Raw genomic sequence first — 24238 nt, forward strand, 5'->3', positions numbered from 1 at the left:
AGTTCAAATTCAGCCTCAGACACTTGATACTAGCTGTGTGACCCTGGGCAAGTCACTTAACCCTCATTGCCCCCCCCCAATTTTTTTTTAAATAAGGATAGATATTTTTAGCCTTTAAAATCCTCAAGAATTAAATATAACTCAAATACTCCTCAATAATTATATATAACTCAAAAGGTAAGCAGATTCTACTATGAAGAATGAGTTAGGCTAATCAAAGCATGCAATTTACAAAGGGTTTACATTTCTTAATGACTACACTTATGATCAAAAGAGACCTTAAATTTACAGGACTATATTTCTCCCCCATAACTTGAAGCTAAATGAAGTCTTTACATTGCCTTAAACCTATTTGTAGAAATCAGGAGGAATATATGGTGTTTATATGAATAGATTAAGGAAGGATGAAAGGAATAAATGAAAAATCATTTATTAAATCATTGCTATAATTCTGAATGTGGTAGAGAAGTAATTCTTCCCATGTAAGTTAGGTTTTTTTTTTCCTTAAAAAGTATTGAGAACATCCTTAAATCAGATAGACTCATAGTGCGGCAAATCAGGCGCATTAGCTTAATTCAGCTTGAATCAATTTCCAGGTGTCCTCTATTCTACTATGGTTAATAAGTAAAGTAAATAAGTAAAGCTCTCCTTTTCTTAACTATTGAATGAGCTCCAAGTGTTACTTATGTTCCAAAATTGATTGTAAAGTACCAGGGGTACTAGCTTGAATCAGGCATGACCCAGAGATCCCAGCACTATGCTAAGTCCTGAGGATACAAACTAACAAGAGTGAAATAGTCTCTGCCCTCAAGGGATCACATTCTAGGGTGACAGGGGCAAATATGGCAAAGTGGTGGCTAGGAAAGGAATTGTGATCTGGGTGGTCCCTAGGACTATGGTCATTTCATTTATTGAAAAGTTAATTGATATTTCCTTTTCAGAAAAAGCGGTACTATTGATTTTATTACTTTAGCCCAGAGCCAAAGGAAAGAGTGAGAGAAAGGAGTAATTTTGCATATTGGCAGGAAGGCAAAAGATAGGCAAGATGTCCTAGATGACAACCTGGATGAGTTTTGACGTATGATTGGCTCTTGATTCTGAAGTGGGCGTGGTGTGAGTTTACTCCTAATCAGTCATCAGACAGATTAGCTCCAGTGTGACAAATACAAAAAATAAAGAAATAAATGAATTAATCTTTTCCAGGAACTTGCAGTGTGGGTTCTAGAGGTTAAATGTGAACCGTACAGATCAGAATATCTTAATATAAATTCAATGTGAATATAATTAAAAATAACAATAGCAATAATAACAATAGTAATATTTTTCTTAGAGAGCCCTGCCATTTATTTACTTTAATCTTGATTACATTCTGAAAAGAACCATAAAACTTGACTAGAATAGTATTTCTTTCATTCCTATGTCTTCAATGTTGTCCCTATGGACCCAGTAATGACTGGATTTGCCTTTTCTCTTATACCTTCCTCCTCCTCCTCCTCCTCCTCCTCCTCTTCCTCTTCCTTCCTTCTCCTCCTCCTCCTCCTCCTCCTCCTCCTCTTCCTCTTCCTTCTCTTCCTCTTCCTTTTCCTCCTCCTCCTTCTCCTCCATCTCCCCTCTTACACCTCCTTCTCATCTCCTTTCTCTTCCTTTCCTTTTCTTTGGAGTCCTTTCAAAAGATTGTTTTGGTACCTTTCTTTGACAAGGTGGTACACATAATTACAATAAATTCTTCCTGTTTTTATATAATGATTGATCCTGAAGTTGACTGAATTTAGATAAAGAACTGTAATTTTCCTTTATTTTCTATTAAATAAAGTATAGAACTCACTGTACCAAAGTTATGTAAAACAGATGGAATGAAGCTGGCTGGAGGGATCAGATATCTTCAGTTTGTTTTTTTGTGTCACTGACAAAGAGAGATCTAAAAGACACTGTGGGACTTTCACTCTTGCCCTGAAGGAGATCTTTATAAAGGAGACACATGCCTGTGTGTATGTGGGGGGGGGGGGAGGATGTGAGCTCAGCTCTACAAGCATATTTTAAGAGAGATTGGAGAGGACATGGATGTGGGTAGGGTTGCTGGCATTTGAGCAGCTGTCATTGTATAATGGTTGCCAACAAATGCTGCCAGGCATACCAGTCATTGCTAAACTTTCCATTTGGGAAAACTGATATCAGACAGTGATATTTTTGCTTGTTCTTTCTCCTTTTACTCCCTTAACATGTACCCTCAGGAGATGATATGTCTTTAAAGTTATTTACACTTTTCAATTACTATTGAAAGCCAATGTTAAATTGTGGTTGGCCGCAGGAATTTCTGTTGTGTATGTGTTTCCTTATAGGGAGTGAAATGCAAGAGAAAAAAGTAGTGACTGACATATAACATAGAGGAAAAGAATGGGACAGGATAAAAAAAATGATTGTTGGAAATTGCCTATATCTTTCTGTCTGGGGTCTTTGGAGACAAATGAAAGAGAATCTTATTGATTTATATTTTATAACTTCTGAAAGCATGATAAAAGCATGAATCTGGTGTTTTCCCCTAGGCACAAGGTGATCTTAGCAATACTTTCTGTCTGATGGGGAATTAGGTGATGAGCTCCCACAGTGGGCCACTTTGATGTTCCCATTGCTCTACTCCGAGCATGCTCAAGAAGACCCACCCATCAAAGGAGTCAACCTAAGGGCAGTGACAAGAGAGAAAATCACTGTCAGTGGGAAGAGAAAAGGAATGACTGGGCAAGACTCATGTTGCCCCTATTCCAAAAGAAAGGGCCAGGGAGATAAGGAATAAGAATCATAACTATCTCTCCTGTAACAGCTCTGAAATATCTTTTTACACTATTTGGAAATAATATTGTTTCTGCCCTGAAGGAGACCACTGTCCAATGGGGAGGTAAAATACCAATACCTATAACTATAACATAAATTATTATATAACTACAATTAAAAATTTAAAAGAAATTGCAACTTGAGGTCTGAATGATAAGATCATTGATTTCTTTATTCCTTTTCATGGTAGAGAACAGGGAAAGTGTGATGGAGTTTGGCATTTGAATTCAAATTAGGATAATACTTCAATACTTCAGGAGAAGGGAGGAAGGCTTTCAAGGTATAGGAAGCATCTTGAGTAAAGAGTCAGGAGAGAGAGAGAGAGAGAGAGAGAGAGAGAGAGAGAGAGAGAGAGAGAGAGAGCGCGCGAGAGAGAGTGCACAGGGTGAGCTTGTTGGAGAATAGGTTGTCCATTTTGTTTCAAGCAAGGAATGAGATAATAGGTAAGGTTGGAGAATTAAAGTTGCACCTGATCCTGGAGGGCCCTAAATGTTAAACAAAGGCATTTGAACTTAAAATTTTAGTTGTTAGGGTAACCATTTATGATTTTTAATGGAGCTTATGTATAAATAGTAATAAATAAGTTATATATAAATATTTTTATATTGCTTCTCCATTATTTATTTATATGTGTATAAGTGTATATATACATATTTACATATATATACATATATCTATGTATCTATGTATCAATCAATTGATCGATGATTCTTTGGAAGGGGAAAGTAGCAGCAGAAAGAAATGTAAAGTACTCTATAATAGTCCAAGCTGGCGGAAATGGGAGCATGTATTAGTTATGTGGTGGTAGAAATAGAGAAGAGAGCCAGATGTAAGAAATGTGAGATGAAATTGAAAAAAAAACTAGTAAACACTAATATATAAAACATGAATGAAAGGCGGGGCCAAAGATAGCTCCTAGGTTATAAACATGGATGTCTAGGTTAATAGTTATACCAGGGCCAGAAATATTAAAGGCAAAAGAAGAAACAAGTGTAGGTAGAAAAATAATAAACCTGTCAGGAAAAATTCTAAGTCTGATGGAGGAACAGAAACAACAAATTCTCTAGGCTGAAGCAAAATAGGTGTGTTTGATGAGAGTTTTAGTCCCATGATAAAGCTGGTCATCCAGGGGTTAGACCTGAAAAACCAGAGTTACAAAATCAATGGGTTAATATACCCTTCCAAAAGTTACACTTACATAACGTATTTATCTTAATTAGTAATTTCTAAAATCAAAGCATATTCTTAGGAAATACAGAAACTGCCTACGTGACCATAATGTCAGCATTTTCCAATATTCTTATCAGTCTTATGATGAAAAACAGGGTGGGTCACAGTTTTGCTGAATGACCCCCTTCTATTAGTCAAGGATGACACTAGTGAGCTGTATGACCCCCTTGAGTCAAGCATAACACTGTTGAGCTGCATGACCCCCTTGAGTCATGCATAACACTCTTGGTTTCTAAAATATAATATTGCTGACAACTGTATCTTCTGATATTACTTAATGCTTGACATTGGAAAGTTAATTAGAAGAGAGACTTAACATTAATACAATTTAAAAATCAGATATCTAAATATAATAAATCACAATTTTTAGTTAATATATTGATTATCAACTTAATTAAATCACTTATAACTATATTAAATTGCTTATACCTAAGGGATAGGGAAAATCTCACTCACATTATCCCTCCTTTGATCCAAAGACAAATACTAAAATTTGTCCTTTGGATCATTAACTATCTAAAAGATGGGGCAGCCTAGGTGGCGCATTGGATAGAGCACCGGCCCTGGAGTCAGGAGTACCTGGGTTCAAATCCGGCCTCAGACACTTAATACTTACTAGCTGTGTGACCCTGGGCAAGTCACTTAACCCCAATTGCCTCACTAAAAAAAAAAAAAACAATCTAAAAGATGGATACAATTCACTGCATAGAGGGCGGTCTCTATGGACGGCACACAATTCCAGAAGGGGCACTCCCCTCCTGAGGCGCAAAATTTACAAACATAATAATTTGAATGGGTACAACTTATGTTAGTTAAGGAACACTGATTTCAGTTCATCTAAAGTTACAAAAAAATTAATTAAAAATAATTCAATCAGAATCTGGAGAATGACAAAGGGAACAACAAGGATAATTAGTAGTTCCATAGAATGAAGAACCAAAACACTTTCTACACGGAGGACCATAAGGACACCTAACTCTACCTTGATAATTTAAAATCATGTCAGCTCTCAATTGCAAGTCAACCTGAATGCATTTTCGATATCTACAAGTTCTGCACTTAAGTAACAATTCCACATCCTCATGACATTTATCAGAAGTGGAACAAGGAAGACTAGTCACATATCCCCTTATTTGAGCTGATTTTACAACTGATCTATAAAACCCATAACAAGCATTACAACACAGTATCCCATATACAATCCTACGTGCATCTTTACTGCACACCCTGCATTGTAGCTTCGGATCACATATGGCAACATCTGAGGAGTTAGTAGATCCACCAGGTGCTGGTTCTGGATCACTGAAGGCAGAAGCAGCGCCTGGTTCAGAGCATGGTTGAATAGCTGCTGTCTTCACAGGCGATGATTCCTTATTGATCATTGCAATGTCATTACTAAAAGAGGGGATAAGTCCAGACATCATAGATGAAATGAAGTCCACTAATATGAAATCAGAGTTCAGATAATAAAGCAAGGATTTGCACTTGAATACTTGCAAGAGATGAGTATCATGGAAGAATTCCTGCCTAAAAAATACACTCCAAAAATATATCTTTAACATTTAGAAAATTGAGAAACACAGCAGTGTACAATTATTTTAAGAAGAATAAGAATTCACAAAATAATCAAAATCCATTTCAAAACAAATTACACTAAACCACCATTGTTAAACCATAAATCTATCCATGAAAATCAAGAAGGATCCCACCAGGAAATAGTACCCTCTTGGACATGAGCATGATGAACTATGTCCAAGTTACTATTCAATAATTTTTGTAATTCTTCAACATCATTGATAATATCTCCTGAATAATTTACATAAGAACGACAAGATTGATTAATGATACCAGAAGCTCCACCTTGAGCAGCAGTCAAAATATCTAATACCAATCTATTTTCCATCACCATATGAGAAACAGAGTCAAGTTCAGCTTTTAACTGATAGAGGGTATGAGAAGTATGTTGTATAACAACTGCTGTAGTTGAGATGTGGTAAATGATGTATATGTTTTAGTTGACAACATTAGCCTTTTAAAATTCCTGTATATAGAACATGAGGCGTGGTGACCTAGTTCATCAGACAATACTGGAGTATTCATTTGTTAATCTCAGGTGAACTCTGAGTCAGTCAGTATTTATTAAGCATCTATTATGTTCCAAGCACTGTGGTAAGTGCTAGAGATACAAAGAAAGGTAAAAGAGAGTCCCCAATTCTGTCCTTTTATTATTTAGCTTCCCCTATCTGAATTTCAAGTAGCAAGCTGAAAGTCTGAGTAGCCTGTACTTCAGTGAGTTATCTTTGCTCTAGCAATTTTTGGGGTTGAGTGGTACATAGTTAGTAATAGCTAATGATGAAGAAGATGATGATGATATACAGAGATTCTAATGTGTAAGGTTGTACATAGTGTCATAAACAATCATTGAATTCCCTGTCATGATCCCTAGCTAATTTAAAAGCTGATAATTTTAGACCAGGTTTTTTTCCTTAATAAATCCTTGAAATCTTTAGAGGAAGACATTATTGGGAAGTTTTACTTATTAAAATATTATATAATGTACTTGACTTAATGTAGGGCTGAAATTAGTCAATTATAATTTATTTCATAAATTATAACTGCTCATAAATTGAGCTTTCCTGGTCTGGAGAAAAAGAAAAATGCTTCTCAAACTACTGTGTACCTCTAAATGTAGTTGGCTTTCTTGTAATCAAGCAAATCTCAGAAACATTCATTGTCTTAAAAGGGAACATATTTTATAATTATGCTCTAAAACTTTTCTAAAAGAGTACTTTTTTATTCTAACTAGAAAAATAAATTCAAAATCAAGCATGACATCCTAATTTTGACTGACCTCTATGGTAAGACAAAAAATAATTCAGAGGTCAGCTAACAGTATAATCCTTTCCCCATAAATTGTATGTTCTTAAAACTCTCTTGTTTAAGGGATTCTTTGGTTGGGATTAGACAAATGACCTATGTCGATAATAATATTATGCTGTGTTCGTTTATTCTTTTTTTTCCCCCAACCACAATTTTTAATTAAATCATGTTCTATGGTTGAGAGGGAGAAGAATTCATCATATTAGAGCCAAAAAAATTAAGCTATTGTTTTCAAAACAATTAAAGTATAATAGTATAATCGTGCATTTATTTATCATGCATTTAGTTAGAAAAATGTGTTTATACAAGTCTTAATATAAATTAAACTAGCATATTACAAAATATTGCAAGCATTGGTCCATTTATGTTGAAGAATTGTTGGGCCATGGGGAGGAAAAAAAAATCTTAGGATATCACTCAGTCCAATACTTATGAGCTATGTAGGCCATTGGAAAAGTAATTTGATTTTTCTGAATCTCAGTTCCTTTATTTACAGTTGAAAACAATGATGACACATGTCTATATCACAGGGAGAGTTTGTGAGTAGCAAATGAAGTCATGTATGCTTAACATTTTGCCATAATAAAGTATTATCCAAATTATATAACAAATATATGTATATACAGATGATTTATAATAGTAACACATATGTATATATGTGCATACATATGATATAGATATATAGATAAAGATGGTGATATAGGGTCACATAGAGTTCTGGAGCATCCCAAACATGGAAGACTGGCATGTTTCAGTTGTTTTATATGCTACTCCTCTAGCTACCATGGTGTCCTGTTGCTTTCCATCTGAAAAGAGTTTTTTGAGGATAGAAAATATAGTAAGAAGTTTACCTATCTTATACAAATTGTATCAGAACAACTATTTTGAGGATATACAGTAAGGTTGTCCTTTGTCAGTGAATCCTTGATTCTCGGAACTTGAACCATTTAAAGAACATCAAGTTGGGGGCAGCTAGGGGGCATAGTGAATAAAGCACTGGACCTGGATTCAGGAGAACCCGAGTTCAAATATGGCCTTGGACACTTGAAACTTACCAGCTGTGTGACCCTGGGAAAGTCACTAACCCTCATTGCCCCCCTCCCTGCAAAAAAATACATTTGATTCAAAGGAAATGTTCTGTTTTTTTTTGCTTGGTTTAGTATGTAAGCAAGTACATACTGCCTTCTTCAAAGGCTTCTCATTAAAGCTCATGCCTTTTTAGGAAGAATTAGAACCTAAGCTTAAAAGAGATGATCATGCTATAGAGTGGCCCATACTCTAGGCTTACTGGAATGGGAGTGTATGATAATGTGTTTAAATATCATATAGAGCAGCCAACTGTATAAAAGGTAGGTATAATTTGATATAACTAAATACTAATAAGCAATTAATGAAGATGAATTAATTTAATAAACAAACATCTAAGTAACCTTTCTTATAGAAGGCCATCATTAAAGATCTATCTTTCCATAGACAGGAGACATTTGTCTGAATTGTTTTAATTTGCACTGACATAGGATAATGTAGAGCTCCCTCAGAGCCTATAGCTTATCCTGCAGTGGTAGTAAAAGGATCAAATCCCTTTCCTTAGTAAAAATATTTTTAAAAATCTATGGGAAAGAAAATTACATTTATTTCAAGTTACTCAGGTTCTCAGGGAAAAGACCTTTCTAAGCATACACAGGACCACCCATAGAATACATGGAGTGAAAACTAACTCTGGTCTATTAAGAAGCAGTTCTTTAATGAGCCAAATTTGTGGGATTTTATTTTGCTTTTCTTTTTTTTGGTTTATTTAGCTTTTTATTTTTCCCCAATTACATGATGTGAGTGAGATTTCCCCCACCCCTTAGATATGTGACTTAACTATGGTAATAATCAGTATATAGACTAAAGGATTCTGATTTAACACGTTTAGGTGTTCTTCAGTAGCTTAATCAAATAATAATGGAGTAAGTAAGATACCTATTAGAAGAGTTTATATACCAGCTATATTGTAAACTGGTTCAAAAACCACATAATTGTAACTATAGTTTAATCTACTATGGTTAGCCATTTCACCAATCATCTTAAAGGTCAAATATTAAAAATTGCAACTCCTGAGCTAAAATGGACCAATCAGAAATTGAGAACAAGCCATCTAATGGAAGTTGATGGCTTATGCCATCTGCCATCAAAAATCAACCATAGTGGTTTCCAGCTCTCTATCTAAAGTGCACTATAGTGGATCCAGAGGTAAAGTGCGTGAAACTGAGGTTTCCTTCAGTCCATTTATACTTATGTATATGAACCACGTGAATTGTGTGGTGTAAATGGTGTTTGTGGGAGTTTATCTAAAAATAGTAGTATATAAATACTCTTAATCCCTAGTTGTGTATGAAAACCCCTGGGGCCTGTGCTCTGGGTCTTTGGGTACTAGACCTGTGACTGGCTTTATTGTGAGACAGGTACCTTTCTATCAATAAATCTATTTTCTATGGTTTGGATACTGGCTTTTCAACTTCTCACCCTGTGACTTAGAAATTTTCATGGCAGTACAAAAACAATTTTATCAGTTTTTATTTTATATCTAGACAATGACTGTAATGGTTTGAAATATATTTTAATATTTAGTACTCTGATGGACACTTAGGATAACATATACTTATAGCAAATCTCAATAAATCCCCCAAACAGGAAAACTATATCCGCACACTTGAGGCCTGTCTGCAGCATGCACAGAGATAGTTTTCAAATCAGAACTAATATTTAATGCTCCTACAGTTTTTTTTTTTAGTGAGACAATTGGGGTTAAGTGACTTGCCCAGCTCACACAGTTAGTGTTAAGTGTCTGAGGGCCAGATTTGAACTCAGGTACTCCTGACTCCATTGGCCAGTGCTCTATCCACTGTACCACCTAGCTGCCCCTAATGCTCCTACATTTTTAAAAAATCCACTTGCAAAAAAATTTTATGTACTTCAAACCACAAATAACACATTTGGTGCTTATCACAGTGCTTGCCACACAAGTGTTGTTTACGTGCTTTATTGACACCTCTGAAAATAAAATTTTTCCTTTTAAATATATTAAGTGAAGAAATATGAAAGCTATCTTCTTTATATATCTTAATGCAGTTGTAATGGTCTTTGGTTAAACATTTTACGTCCTATTATTCATTATTTTGTAGAATTTTATTAATATTTGTCCTTATATTATTGGTGGATAAGTACATAAGAAATATATTTTTTCTGTTGTACCCCTACTATGACAGTAGTAACAGTACTGGTTTTCTATAGGAAGCTTACTTACAAATGTAATAAGTTAATGTTGCTTCAGCCCTGATACTTATTGGGATTTTGAATGATCAATTTATCCCTTACTCATTATGAAGCTTGTTGCCCTATAGGAAGACTAACTACATTATTACCATGTCTCCAATTAAAGGATTTCTAGAGAAAGCCATATTTTAATACATTCCAGTCCTAAGAAATTTAACTGAAATTAATCCACCAGTAGCACCACCACCATCATATTATAGTTAACATATGGGTGGTTCAAGGTTTAGCCTTTGTAGTCATGAAGACCTAGGTTTAAGTACCAGACTTTGTCCCTTACATATTTGAGATGGGTGAGTATGGACAAGTCCTTTTACCTCTTAGTACTTAGTAGTAATAATGGTGGTGATGATACTGATGCTGGTGATGGTGGTGGTAGTAGTAGTAGTAGTAGTAGTAGTATAGCAGCAGCAGCAACAGCAGCAGCAGCAGTAGCAGCTACCATGTATGTAGTGCTTTAAGTTTTTTAAGATATTAATACATTTTACATCATTTTGTCTCCATAATGACCTTGTAAGTTAGTAATGGCCATTTTTTATATATTTATTTAGTTTTACCTAGTAAGGCACATGATCTGTAATTTATGGATGTTTGTTTTTTTTCAGGAATTTATACTAAATGCAAGTGAAATTGTTCTTACCAAAATTAAATCTAAAAGATTGTTCTAAGTACTCATCCTTCTTGACCTTTCTCTAAATCTCTGGTAGTTAATTCCTTTCTTTCTTTCTTTTTTTTTCTCTTCTAGGTTTTTCCTCTAGGTTTGCCCTTTCCTGGTTATCTTTGTGTTTGACCACTCCTCACTATTCCTGGATGGATCTTCATCTAAGCCACAACTGTTAACTATGGGTGTCCCCCAAGGTTCTTTCTTGATTCTGCATCTCTTATCCCTCTATACTGTTTTGCCTGGGATCCCTCCAGCTCCCATAGATTCAATTATTATCTCTATGCTTGTGATTCTCAGATCCATTTATCCCTAACTTTTCTCCTCACCTGGAGTCTCATATCTTTAACAATCACTTTCACATCTAGACATTTTAAGCTCAATATGTACAAAAATGAAATCTACAATTTACCCCAAACCCTTACATCTTTCTGACTACCCCATTACTCTTATAGTCATGATCATCTTAATTATCCATGTTCAAAATCTGTCATTTTAGATTCCTCTCTCTCACTGCCCACAGCTAATTTCTGGCCAAGTACTATTGATTTTATCTTCATGAAATATCTCATACACACCCTTTTCTTTAACACTGTCACTCAGGTTCAAGTCCTCACCTCATTCCCAGCTTATTAAGTATCCTGGTTATTTTCCCTGCTTTCGTGTCTCTCCCTACTCCAGCCCATCAATTATCAAGTGATCTTCCTAAAGCACAGGTCTAATCTTGTCAACATCCCCACCACCACCACCACCACCACATAGACACTCACACACACACACACACACAACACACCCTCTACTACCACCATTCAACAAACTCCAGGTGGCTACCACTTTATTAGGGATAAAATATAAAGACTTAATTTTGGGCTTTTAAACCCTTTCATTACTGGTTCCCTAGTACCTGATCAGTCTTCTTATACCATACTCCTCTACTCTATATATCCAGTGAAATGGACCTCTTTTTCTGTTCTAATGTAAGACACTCCATCTCTCCATCCAGTGCATTTTCACTGTTTGTCTCCCATGACTAGAATTCTCTACCTTTTCATTTCTACCTCCAAGTCTCAGTTAAAATCCCACCTTCTACACGAACCTTTATATAGCCCCTTTTTAAAAAAGGCTGTGTACTTTAAATACATACATACATATACATTTATATAAGTATAAATTTATATATAAGTATATATTTGCATATATGTATATATATGTGTATATAATGCATATATATTATTTTTTCAATTACATCTACAATAATTTTAAAAACTGATCATCATACCATATTGGTGCCACATACTATGAGAAAAAGGTATATGCCTTTCTATTCCTATTCAGCTTTCTCCAGAGGTTTATTATATATAAATTTTCTAAAATTCTATTCATCTTTTAAACTTCTTCTTTTTTGATTTATCTAGTTCTGTGAGGGGAAAATTGAGGTCTCCCAGTAGTATAGTTTTCATGTCTACTTTCTCCTATAACTTATTTAAGTTTTCCTTTAAGAATTTGCATGTTATGCCATTTGGTGTGTATGTGTTTAAGGGCAGCAATAGTGGTTGAATTTCAGGCCCGGAGTCAGGAAGATTCATCTTCATGAATTCAAATCCAGCCTGAGACACTGACTAGCTGTGTGATCCTAGGTAAGTCACTTAACCCTGTTTACCTCTGTTCTAAACTGTAAAACTAGGTGGAGAAAGAAATGACAAACACTTCCGGTTTATTTGCCAAGAAAACCCCAAAAGGAGTCAAAAAGAGTTGGACACAACTGAAAACACTTGACAGCAAGCATATATTTTTAATATTGTTATTGCATCATTGCCTATGGTACCTCTTATCAAGACATAGTCTCCTTGCTTACATCCTTTAATTAGATCTTTTTTTTTCTTTGACCTTGCCTGACATCATGATTGCTACCCCTGTTTTTTTTCTTCTGATGAAGCATCATAGCTTTTGCTTCAGCCCTTTACGCATATTCTCTTGTATGTTTCTCTGCTTTAAGTATGTTTCTTGAAAAAATGATTTTTAATTCACCCAAGCTTCTAACTTACAGCTAGTAAGTATCTTAGGCTGAATTTGAACTAATGAAGATTAGTCTTTCTGATTGTAACTCCAGTGTCCTATCTATCCACTGTACCACCTAGCTGAACTGGATGAAAAAGTAAATATCCTGAAATGGAGATAATTAGACTCAGCTATGACCTTGCAAGTTTTATCAGGCCCAGGGATTTTATGGCCTTTTGGTTTCATCCTCTGGCAGTGAAGGAAAAGAGTCACTAGCAATTGTTTCAGAACTCTTGAAAAAGATAAACACCAATAAAAGGACAGATACAAGTAAGGTCCATGTTAGAAGAAAAGAATGAGTGTTGTTTAGACACTGTAGAGCCAGGGTGGAATATAGCTCATTCCAGAATATTTTTGCTCCTTAAGTCTTGAATATGCAAGCTAAATTTTCTATTCTGCTTTGTTTTTTCATCAGAAATACTTGAAAAATCCTCTATTTTATTAATTATCGATATTTTTCTAGGGTTTACAAGGTAGTTATTCAAAGTTCCAATCCCCAGGTCTTTGCTTCTAGAATATGGTATTCCAAGCCTTCTCCTCCTTTAACATGGTAGCTGCTAAATCTTGTGTGATCTTGACCATGGTTTCACAATATTTGAATTATTTATTTTGGACTGCTTGAAGAATTTTTTCTTTGACCTTGGAGCCCTGGGATTGGCTATGGTATTTTCAGGAGTTTTCATTTTGGAGTCAGTTACAGGTGTTGTTTGATGATTTTTAAAATGTCTATTTTGTCCTCTGGTTCTAGGACACTAGGACAGATTTCCTTGATAATAATTTCTTGAAATATGATTTCTGGAGTTTGTCTTTGATTATAGCTTTCAGTAATTCTTAAATTATCTGTCTTCAATCTATTTACAGATCAGTAGCTTTTCCAAGGAGATATTTCACATTTTTTCTGTTTTTTTTAATCTTTTACTTTATTTATTTTAAATTATTTATTTATTTATTCATTCATTTTTTTATGAATTTATTTATTAATAATGGGCATTTTTAATTATAGTTTGGGGTTCCATTTTTATCCCTCTTTCCTTCCCTCCCCACCCCACCCCCTGAGTCAGCAAATAATCATATATAGATTATAAATATATGGTTATGTAAAACATTACCATATTTGTCATTTTGTACAAGAAAACTAGATTAAAAGAAAAAATGATAGAAAGTGAAAAATGACATGGTTCAGTCTGTTCCATCAATATCAGTTCTTTCTTTGGAGGTGGATAGTATGTTTCATCAATAGGCCTTTGGGATTGTCTCGGGTCATTGTATTGTTGAGAACAGTCAAGTCATTCACAGTTTTTCATCAAACAGTATTGCTGTCTCTGTGTACAACATTCTCTTGGTTCTGGTCACTTCACTATATATCAGTTCATACATATCTTTTCAGGCCTTTCTGAAATCATCTTGCTTGTCATTTCTTCTTCTTCTTCTTCTTCTTCTTCTTCTTCTTCTTCTTCTTCTTCTTCTTCTTCTTCTTCTTCTTCTTCTTCTTTTTCAGGGCAATGAGGGTTAAGTGACTTGCCCAGAGTCACACAGCTAGTAAGTTGCAAGTGCCTGAGGTCGGATTTGAACTCAGGTCCTCATGAATCCAGGGACAGTGCTTTATCCATTGTGCCACCTAGCTGCCCCCTTGCTTGTCATTTCTTATAGCAAAATAATATTCCATCACTATAATATACCACAGCTTGTTTAGCCATTGCCCAGTCAAAGGGCATGCCTTTGATTTCCAATTCTGAGCCACCATAAAAAGAGCTGTTATAAATACTTTTGTACAAATAGGTGTCTCTCTCTTTTGAGGGATGTCTTTGGGATATAAACCTAGGAGTAGTATTGCTGGATCAAATGGTATGCACAGTTCTATAGCCCTTTGGGCATAGTTCCAATTGTTCTCCAGAATGGTTGGACCTTTTCACAATGCCACCAACAGTGAATTAGCATCCCAGCTTTCCCACATCCCCTCAAACATCCAATATTTTTTCTGTTTTTGTTATATTTGCCACTCTGATTGGTGTGAGGTGATACCTCAGAGTTGTTTTACTTTATTTCTTGATGTTTAATACAATCATTAGCTTCTACTTGTTGAATTCTAATTTTTAAGGAATTATTAGCTTCATTGAGCTTTTGTACCTTTTTTTCAATTTGGCCAATTCTGCTTTTTAATGTTCACCAGTAAATTTTTTGTACATCTTTTTCCATTTTGCCAATTCTGTTTTTTAAAGTGTTATTTTATTCAATATTTTGTGCCCCTTTTACCAAGCTGTTAATTCTTTTTCAGTCTCTGTTGAGCCCCTTTGCCACAGTTTTACATTCTGGAGAAAAAGATTATATAATAGAGATAAGAATCTAATCTAGGATATAACAGTACACGTAATATATTTGACTTAAGGCTGACTGATTGCTGGTCACCAGGGAATTGTATTTGTTACCACCTTACCATTATGTTTATTTAGTGAATTTTCTGGCTTATGGCATTTTTTGGCTAATGGAGGGGTAATCCATCTGTCCAATTGCTTTACCTGAGTAATGATGTTCTTGCCATTATATAGGGATGAAGAACATTTTATTTGAAACTTTTTATAATGGCTTCGCATATTTCTGCACATTCAGTAAAACAATAGTTTCTTAAATTGTACAAATTACATAACATCTCATTTGATGTTCAGGCTAGACACATACTAATGATACTGTTTTCATTTTAACATATTCAAACCTAGATCTTTTAGATTCCAGGACTAACATTATTTCCATCAGGCCATGATGCTTTTCACTACAGCCTAAATATTTGATACTGCTATTACTGAGAGCTTATCCACATCTATCTTCCCCTCATGTTACAGATCAAAAGTTATTCTTCTTTTCTTATTCTATGAAATTCCCATCTACATTCTTCCATAAATTCTCTGTATAGGACATATTTAGTCTGCTAGATGCCTTCCTTTACATGTTTAAATCTTTTGTTGTTATCAATGTGTCATTCAGGAAAGAGAAAAGGAGTTCCTTAAGCTTCATTTTTATATGTATCTTGAGTTTCTAGAGTAGTGGCTGGCAGAGAGTAGGTATTAATACATGTTTATTTATTGATAAAGGAAGATGTAAATAAAACAAATAAATATAAACATTGATCTTTGGAAGAAATCGGTTATGTTCCATCCATATATCTGCCATATCATAGCACAAATTCTCTTCATCTTTTAGAGTGTGAATGTCAATTCAGTTTATTTTATTTTCAAAGCTTTGTAATTTATATGATATTTGACTGGACCATTCCTTTGTTTATTTTTAAAATTACACATTATTTATATCTGTGCCTTTGTGTTTATAATATTTTCTCTCCATTTAATGAAATTTATATTACTAGTGTAGTGAGGTGGCACAGTGGATAAAACACTGGCCCTGGATTCAGGAGTACCTGAGTTCAAATCCAGTCTCAGACACTTGACACTTACTAGCTGTGTGACCTTGGAAAAGTCACTTAACCCCCATTGCCCCACAAAAAAAGAAAGAAATTCATATTATTATTAAAGTAGAAAATTTGAAGCAAATTTTGATTAAAATAATACAGTTTTGAAAGCCCTGAATAAAATGATGATATGAGCACACTTGTCAGTACTAGTAACAATGGAAGAAACATTTTTTTTCTAAAATCTTTTCATATTATCATTCTCAGGATATTAAATCTTATTAATTTAAGCATCTAACTGTTAAGCATGCTTGTATAAGGGAATTTCTATTACTTCTTCAAAGAAAGATATAATTTCTATTATTCTCAAAATGAGACCTCAATTAAAAAAAAACAACAATTTCCTGAATAGTAACACATCAGCCACTTTAGTCAAATTACTCTGAGAATTCCTTTGGTCTTGACTTGTACTTTAAAGCTCTATGAAATCAGTCATGTGGAACCACAGAATAAAAGGTTGAAGATAATGAAGTTATTGAAAGTGTAAAGCAATATTGTCCTACCAAATTATGTTATTCAGAAATGGGCTCATGATCTCAAACAAAATGACTCAATCTCACAGATCTTTTCTTTTTATCTTTGGACTTGTATTTCAAGAGATTGATATATAGAAAGGAAATAAATTGGTCATGCTGATTAGACAACTACTCTGCAGTGACACAAAAAAGGAAGCATGACTAAGCTGAAAGTCATGAAAACCTGTATTCCTATTCTAATTCTGCCATTAACTTACAGTATCAATTTGGACAAGTGACTTACTGATTCAATTTTCTCCACTAGAAAATGATTTATCAAGCCCCTACTATATGCCAACTACTGTACTAAGTAGTTTAAAATATTATCTTATTTGACCCTCACAGCAACCCTGGGAGATAAACTAATATTACTTCCATTTTACAATTGAGGAAACTGAGCCAAATAAGGCTAAATCTATTGTCCAATAAATATGAGTCTGAATCAGATTTGAAGTCAGGTCTTCCTAACTCCATGCCCAGAACTCTATTTAATACACTACCCACCTTATTATAAGAGTTAGAACATTTATGGTAGTTGGTTTATCTGGAAATAATGATGTTAAAAAGGTACTGATAAAATATTGCGAAGGCAGTAGTATTGAGCAGAAAATAGAGTAGTATTAAAGAGTTAAGTCTAATAAGCAAAAGAACAAAGTATAAGATAATTATGAGTATAAAAACTTTCTAAAATCTAATAAAATGGAACTAAATACGGAGAAAATGTAGTGCCTAATCTTAAGAGGTGAGAAGAAATGAAATGTGCTATTCTTCTTTCTTTAGAAAGGTTAGTCTGCAGGTATAATATAGTACATTAACAACTGTGTGATCACCATGATGTTTGGTTTTGCTTAATTATCTTTCTCAGATTATAGGAGAGAAGGGCATTTAAATAGTACCTACTCTATGCCAGGCATTTTGCTAAGCACTTTAGAGGTATCTCATTGATTCTTCCAAAAACCCTGCAAAGAAAATGTTGTTATTATCTCAATTTTACAGTTAAGGGAAATGAAGCAAACAGATATTAAGTAACTTGCCATTGTTTACACAGTTAATAAGTGTCTAAGTCCAGATTTGAACTCAGGAATTCCTGACTATAGGCCCAGTACCTCTATCCAACACACTACCAAACTACCTGGTTATAAAATTGAGAACATTGGTGTCAGTGCATTTATCTGGAAATGATGACGTAAAAAGATACCTATAATATATTATTAAAAATCATGTCAATACAGTCTATGTAAATTCTGAAATATTTTTCTGCATAGCTTCCAAATTGACTTTTTTTGTAACAAACTGAAATGGCTTTGTGTACCTGTTGCCTCTATGACCAAATATAAACTGTTTTCTTTAGCATTGAAAACTATTCAGCATATCTACTTGCTTCTTCTGATTTATAATGCTCCATTTTCTGTCACCATGTCTTTGTATTAACCCATTCATGGAATGGTCTCCTGGCTGATTTTTATATCTTAGAATCCGTGGCTTTCTTTAAGGCTTAATTCCACTACTCTCTTTTGGATGATCTTTCCAAATTCTTTGTTCTCTATTTTCCCAAGATAGCTGGTACTGCTTCCCAATAAACTTAATTTGCATCTATTCTGGATTAATCTTATATTTATATAAACATGGTCTTCCCAATAGGAATGCAAGACCTTTGAGGGCAAGGATGTTTTTCCCCTTTTTATCTTTTTTCTTCTCCTTGCTTCCTTCCTTCTGTCTTTCCAACCTCCCTCCCACCCCCTCTCTATTTCTATTTCTATCTTTGGTTTTTTAATCCCTAATAGTTATCACAGAGCCTGACACATAGTAAGTCCTTAAAAATATTTATTTATTGATATACATAGCTATTCAAAAATAATTTACAAAAGGTGGAACAAAGATAGTGGAGTAAAGGCAAAGGAGTTCTCCCAAACTCCTCCCCTATCAACATTAAAATAACACTGCAAAGTGAATTCTGGAGCCCAAAACCAACAAAAGGATAAGGTGAAACACTTTTCTAGCTTAAGACAACTTGGAAGGTCAATAGAAAAGGTCTGTCTCACTGAAGCAAGGGTGGAATACAATGCAGGCCTCTCCAAGCAAGCTAGCAGTGAGGCCGGAACCCCAGTTCAAGCCAACAGCAGGGCTCTGAATGATGCCCTAGGCCCCTACACCAGGAAGCCAATAGCAAACCTTGGGGTCAACTGAATTGTCAGCAGCAATTTCTAGAGCTCTCAGCCTGTTACAGATGGTAAGAAAGTCTGACAAATGATCAGAAGAAATTTTTAAGGGACTTTTTTTGGCATGGGGGGCAGAACTCTGTTGATTTAGCCATTTGAGGTCCTGGTTCTTGATGTCTGAGGTAGCTGGAGAACTAGCACACTAGCACAGTGGTTGCAGGCCCAGGGCCACAAAGAGTGCTTTTAGTCACTCACAGACCAGAGCACAGGTCAAGAGAGGAGGGCCAACACCACTCCTTATATCATAGCACTTTGGAACAACTCAATCTTACCGACCTTGAAATTAGCACTAAACACAGCTCTTCAAAACAAACAAATAAATGATCCTAAAGTTTGGATAGTGCCCCTAAACCCTGAGAGCAGAAACCTACTTTAACTTAAAATTGAAAGTCAAGAAAAATACTGGAAAATGAGTAAGCTTTGAAAAAAAAATAGAACCTGAAAACAGAAAGTCACTATGGTGACTGGGCAGAGCAAAACACAAATTCAGAAGAAAATGACATCAAAGCAGGTACATGCAAAGCCTCAAAGAAAAAATATAAATTGGTCTCAGGCCTTAGGAGTGTTCAAAAAAGAATTTTAAAAATCAACTAAAAGAGGCAGAGGAAAATGGAGTGAAATTAATGTGGTTAAATAAAGAGTCAACACCTTGATAAAGGAGGCACAAAAATATTGAAAAAAATAACAACTTTAGGACAGAGGAAAGGCTATAACTCCCACAAGCTCCTGATTAACCATCCAATCACACCAAAATAATGCCATAAAACAACCCTTGGAGCAGCCTAACTCAAATAAGAACAGAGTAAGACTATTATTTCCATCCAAAGACAGCAACTGGGATCTGGTTTGGCTGAGAGAGGAGCTCAGTGTATGGTCTGGACCCAGCCAGAAACAGACCATACCTCCAGGGCCTTGTAGTCTTCAGCACCAGTGGCTTCCTCGGAGGCTTGGCTTGCAGACTGCTGAGGGGGGTTCAGCAGTTGGCCAGGGTGAAGTGGCTGTAGTCTCTGCTGGAGTTCGGATGAAGTGCCCTGGTTCTGAACCAGTGGGATAAATCGAGTAGTGGGGGCCCAGTGGGAGAGGAGCACAGGCATAACAAGCTTCCACCAATAGAGAATCAGATTTCAATCAGACATCTGCTTCTGTGTTGAGATGAGTAAGCAGAGAAAGCAACAGACAATAGAAAGCTTCTTTGGATAAAAGATAGACCAGAATACACCCACAGAAGAAGATAATAACAAAGTCAAAGCTCCCAAATCCAAAGCTTCCAAGAAAAAAATGAATTGGTCTCAGGCCATGGAAGCCTTCAAAGGGACTTTGAAGAGAAAGTTGTTGAGAGAGAAGGAAGATTTAGAGAGATGGAGGAAAGAATGGAAAGAGAAATGAGACCAATGTAGGAGAGTCATGAGAAAAAAGTCAATAGCTTGAAAAGCCAAATAGAAAAGGAGATACAAAAGCTCTCTGAAGAAAATAATTGCCTAAGAATTAGGATTGAACAAATGGAAGCTAGTGACTTTATGAGAAACCAAGACGAAGTAAAGCAAATCCAAATGAATTAAAAAATAGAGCACAATGTGAAATAGCTCCTTGAGAAAATAGCTAACCTGGAAAATAGATCCCGGAGAGACAATTTGAAATTCATGGGACTACCTGAAAACCAGGACCAAAATAAAAGTTTAGATAGCATCTTCCAAGAGATTATCAGGGAAAATTGCCCTGATATTCTAGAAGCAAAAGGTGAAATAGAAATTGAAAGAATCCACCACTAACCTCCCAAAGGATATCCCAAAAGGAAAACTTTCAGGAATATTATAGACAAATTCCAGAGGTCTCAAGTTCAAGGAGAAAATATTGCAAACAGCTGGAAAAAAAAGTAATTCAAATACTGTGGAGCTACAGTAAGGATAAAACAAGATTTAGCAGCATCTACATTAAAGGATTGGAGGGCATGGAATATGTTATTACGGAGGACAAATTAACTGGGACTACAGTAAAAAATCACATACCAGCAAAACTTAGTATAATCTTTCAGGGGGGAAATGGAACTTCAATGAAAAAGAGAACTTTCAGGAATTCATGATGAAAAGACCTGAACTGATATAGAAATTTTGACTTTTAAATACAAAACCCTAGAGAAGGATAAAAAGGTAAACAGGAAAAAGAAATCATGAGGTATATTAAAAGATTAAACTGTTTACATTTCTACATGGGAAGATAATACTTCTAACTCATAAAAACTTTCTTAGTATTAAGGCAGCTGAAAGGAATATACTTAGAGGGCACAGGTGTCAATTGAATGATATCTGTAGAGCATTTTTTTGTTTATTTACCCTTGTTTTTTGTGGGGCAGGCAGGGTGGGTGGCTTATGTCTGGGGCTGGATTTAGGCTAGGGGCCTCCTGGATCTAGGAGTGCTGCTTTGCTGACCCATGATGACATCTTTAAAATATAGGTAAGGGGTAAGAGGAATGCACAGGAAGAAAGGGAAAGGAAGAGGCAGATTGGGGAAAAGTAGCACACATAAAAGGAACAAGAAAAAGCTTATGGAATGGGGGAGAAGATGGGGAATGAGCAGGGGAGTGAGTGAACCTTATTGTCATCAGAACTGACTCAAAGAAGGAATAACATACAAGTCAAGTTGGTGTAGTAATATATTTTTGCCCTCAGGGAAAATAGGAGGGGAAGGAGTTGGGGCAGAGAGGCAAAGGAGGAAGGTCAGATTGGGGGAGGGGGCAGTAAAAAGCAAAACACTTTCAAGGAGGGATAAGGTGAAGGAAGATAGAAAATAGAGTAAATATCAAGGTGAGGGAATAAGATGGAGGGTAATACAGCTAGCAATAGAAACTGTGAAAGAAATGATGAACAAGTTGACACCAGAAGGACATATGAAAAATGGAAACCATCTACAGAGGAAGAACTGATGGTATCTGAATACAGATTGAAGTATAATTTATTTGTTAGCTCCTCTTTCTAAAGTTATTTTGTCTATTTTCTTTCACAACCTGACTAATGAGATGTTTTGCATAACTGCACATATATGACATATTAAATTGCTGGATTTCATAGGGAGGGTCAAGGAGGGAGGGAGGAAGAAAATTCAGAACAAAAAGTTTTTAAAAAATCGATGAGAAAAGTAATGATGAGCAGGAGGAGTTCAGAGAAACCTGGAAGGACTTACATGAACTGATACTGACCAAGAGGAGCAGAACCAGGAGAATATTGTACATAGTAACAACAACATTGTGTGATGAATAATGGTGATAGACTTGGCTCTTTTTAGCAATGCAATGATCCAAAATAATTTCAAAGAACCTCATGATAGAAAATGTTCTCAACATCCAGAAAAAAGAACTGTGGTTTTATTAATGCAGGTTGAACCATACTGTTTCTACTTTGGGGCTGGTTTTTATATTTTTTTTATTTTTTAAGGTTTTTTTTTCCTTGTGCTCTGATTCTTTTTTTTTTTTTTTTTTTGGTGAGGCAATTGGGGTTAAGTGACTTGTCCAGGGTCACATAGCTAACAAGTGTTAAGTGTCTAAGGCTGGATTTGAACTCAGGTCCTCCTGAGTCCAGGGCCAGTGCTCTATCCACTATGCCACCTAGCTACCCCTGATTCTTCTTTTAACAATATGACTAATGAAGAAATATGTTTAATGTGATTGAATATATATACCCTATATTAGATTTCTTTCTATCTTCAGGATGAGGGAGGGAAGGGAGGTTGGGAAAAAAAATTGGAACTTAAAATCCTATGAAAACAAATGTTGAAAACTATCCTTATATGTAATTGGAAAACAATAAAAATACTTTTATCAGAAAAAAAAAGAAAAATGACAACAACAACAAAAAAACTAACAGAATTGAACAAATGACAAAATAAGCACATAAATACCACTGGGAGGAGGTAGCTAGATGGCACAGTGGATGAAGTATTGTCCCTGGATTCAGGAGGATCTGAGTTCAAATCCATTCTCAGAAACTAGACACTTACTAGCTGTGTGACGCTGGACAATTCAGGTGACCTCCATTTTCCCAGAAAAACAAATAATCAAACAAACAAAACACTGAGAAGAATTCCTTCAAAAACAGAATTGGCCGAATGGAAAAAGAAGTACAAAAACTCACTGAAGAAAAGAACTTAAAATGTAGAACTCATCAAGTGAAATCTAGGGATTCTATATATCAAGAAAAAATCATACAAAATCAATAGAATAAAAAAGTAGAAAATGGGAAATGTCATCAGAAAGGAAATATCTCATTGTAAAAGCAACTGACATGTAAAACAGTTTAAGGAGAAATAATTTAAGAATGATTGGACTACCTAAAACCCATGATCCAAAAAAAAAAAAAAGTCCTACACACCATATTTCATGAAATTATTGAGTAAAACTGTCCTTACATTATAGTACCAGTGGGTAAAATAGAAATTGGAGCCTCTACCATCACTTTCTGAAAGAGACCCCAAAATGAAATTCCCAGGAATATTATAACTAAATTCCAGAACTCCCAGGTTAAAGAGAAAATATTACAAACATCAAGAGAAAAACAATTTAAATATCATGGAGCTACACTCAGGAAAACACAATATTTACCACCTTATATTTTAAAGAATCAGATGACTTGGAATGTGATATATTGGAAATCAAAGGAGCTAGGAATACAACCAAGAATCACCTCCCCAGCAAACCTGAGTATAACCCTTCAGGATACATTAAATATATCATTTAATTACCCATAAAAAGGCCAGAACTAAAGAGAAATTTTGATTTGGAAATAGAAAACTTATGAGAAGCATAAAAAGGCAAATATGAGAAATCAAAGAGGGTTTGATAAGTTAAAGCTATTTATATCCAACGTGGGAAAATGATAAGCATAGATCCAAAGATTTTTTTCCCTTTTTTATGGCAGTTAGAAAGAGTGTATATAGACAGAGGTCATGAGTTGTCTATGATTGGATCTTTTGCAAAACACATTAAGAAGTTTTTAAAAATGGTTAACTGAGAGAAGGGCAAAAGGAGAGGTACAATGCGGGTAAGTCATCTCACAAAGGAAAAACAAAGAAAGTTTTTATA

The sequence above is a fragment of the Dromiciops gliroides genome, chromosome 4 (genome assembly GCF_019393635.1).
Source record: "Dromiciops gliroides isolate mDroGli1 chromosome 4, mDroGli1.pri, whole genome shotgun sequence".
Taxonomy (NCBI): Eukaryota; Metazoa; Chordata; class Mammalia; order Microbiotheria; family Microbiotheriidae; genus Dromiciops; species Dromiciops gliroides.